Source organism: Podarcis liolepis (genome assembly GCF_965112155.1).
Source record: "Podarcis liolepis genome assembly, chromosome: 1".
NCBI classification, from domain to species: domain Eukaryota; kingdom Metazoa; phylum Chordata; class Lepidosauria; order Squamata; family Lacertidae; genus Podarcis; species Podarcis liolepis.
The window spans coordinates 47,385,927-47,388,440 of NC_139554.1; positions in this window are offsets into that span (position 1 = coordinate 47,385,927).

Here is a 2,514-nt window from a genome sequence, read left to right on the forward strand (position 1 = left end):
AGTCTCTTGTGACAGAGCGTTCCACCAAGTCAGGGCCAGTACTGAAAAGGCCCTGGCCCTAGTTGAGACCAGTTTAACCACCTTGTGGATTGGGACCTCCAGTGTTGTTATTTGTGGACATACCAGGAGAGGCGGTCCCATAGGAACGAGGGTCCTAGGCTGCACAGGGCTTTAAAGGTCAAAACCAGCACCTTAAACCTGACCCTGTACTCCACCAGGAGCCAGTGCAGCTGGTAAAGCACTGGATGAATGTGATACTGTGGCAAGGACCCCGTAAGGAGCCTTGCCGCGGCATTCTGCACCCGCTGGAGTTTCTGGGTCAGCTTCAAGGGCAGCCCTGCGTAGAGTGAGTTACAATAATCAAGCCTGGAGGTGACCATCACATGGATTATTGTGGCCAGATCAGGGCGAGAAAGGTAACTACTATGTAGTTTCCTATGCTAGTGTGATTGGTCCCTCAAAGTAGAAATTATTATGCATAAATGTCAAAGCTTACGGGTATTTTTTCTACTACCTTTACTGGGCCAAAAGCTGCAGGGAGTTCAATGGGATTTATTCTGAAGAGCATGTGGTATGCATACCCCTAAACATTTTGTGAATCTAAGTTTGGCCTCATTGGAGGGTAGAATTTCAATATGAGTAGGAAAATGAGAGTACCCCTAAACATTTTTAAAAGAAAAAGAAGCACTGGGTATAGATGTAATAGTTCTAAGTTTGGATGGGAAGTTAAGAACCTCATACATTATCTATGGCAGAAGGAAAGGGGCAGTAAAAATAATAATAATAATAATAATAATAATAATAATAATAATAATAATAATAATAATATATTTATACCCCGCCCATCTGGCTGGGCTTCTCCAGCCACTCTGGGTGGCTTCCAAAAGAATATTAAAATACTATAATACATCAAACATTAAAAGCTTCCCGAAACAGGGCTGCCTTCAGATGTCTTCTAAAAGCCTGGTAGTTGTTGTTCTCTTTGACATCTGGTGGGAGGGTGTTCCACTGGGAAGGTGCCACTACCGGAGTGAACAACTGGAGTTCATGTAGGAGCCTAAAGGGAAAGAAAGATGGGGGTTGACAAGAGTCCTAGGGGAAAGACTTCACCCTGGGAGAATTGGGTTGTTGAAGCTAGAAGGTTTCTCTGCTTTTAGGAGTTGCACTGAAGCATTTTTCATCAATGCAGCATTGGAACTTGGTGGTCCCTAAGGAGACAGGGGAAAGAAACAGGGTGATAAAATGCTGGATTACGCATCTTGATTTGAACTAGCCAGGCAAATCTGTCTGTAGTGTTGTTATCATCATCATCATCATCATCATGATTTGCAAATGCCTCCAAGTGATTTATAGCAACAACACAGTGAGGCAATAATTAAGAAGGGTGCTGTTGAGCTTTATGTGACCGTTCAAGAAAAAATAAGTAATTTTAGTTGGAAAATGCTAAGGAAAGCAGGACAGAGGGATTCTCTAAATCTCAGTTATCAGGGGTCACTACAGAGTTTATAAATTATGGGTGCATCTCACAAGGGAAACCTGCAATAAAGCCAGGCAGAAGCACTGTTCATGGCGCTGGGTCAAGCAGGTGTCTGGTCAAGATACTAGCAACCAATACCATTAATTTTGTGTTTCCACCCTCCTCATTTTAGCTTCTTCTTACAATGGGTCGTATTCAGCTAAGTTTTACTCAGAGTAGATAATTATTGCCTAGGACAGAATGCATCATGACCAGGGTTAGAATGGTCAACACAAGAAAGACATAAATTCCTTGAAAATCAAGTGGGATACAAACAGTGTTAATTGTAGCAGCATTTAACCATTTATTAGGTTCAGCACACACAAATTACTCGGAAAACATTCTGTAGTGATGTCTGTGCTTAAAATGTACACATTTAATCCATTACTAGAATTAAAAGGAGCAGATAAAGGGGAAAGTATATAAGCTAATAATGTGTGGTAGCAAGTTGTGCTAACTAAAGTCACTTGTTTTGCAACTGATGCTGAGCAGAGAGCAGACGTTGAAGAGAAAAGTGAAAAACGATCACTAGATTTTGCAGATTATTTGAAGAACTGGCCCTTCTACTTCCCCCTTAAGCATTTGCATCATTGCTTTTTTCAACGGCCTTTTCTTACAGTTGAAATGCACTGAGTAGATAGGCAAGATTTTTCACCAAAAGCATCACTGCTATATATTTGTATACATTACACTGCCAGCACAACAAAGCAACAGGGGAAAGGCCTTGTTGCCTAAACTTAGTTTAAGTTTACTAGGTTTTTTAAAAAAAAAAATCTACAGAAACTAATAAAATTTTTAACTTGTTTAAAAATGGCCTTAAGCCACTTGTTTCTACACCAAAATTCACATTCTTGAGGCTTTTTATAGGCTAATCATGAATAGCATTCTGAAAAACAAATATATAATACCATAACAGACCCCAATATTAAGAAACTCCTCCGTTCCTTATGGCTATTGTAGTACTTCCCCTCCTCCCCACCTACCCCCCATTTAATTAA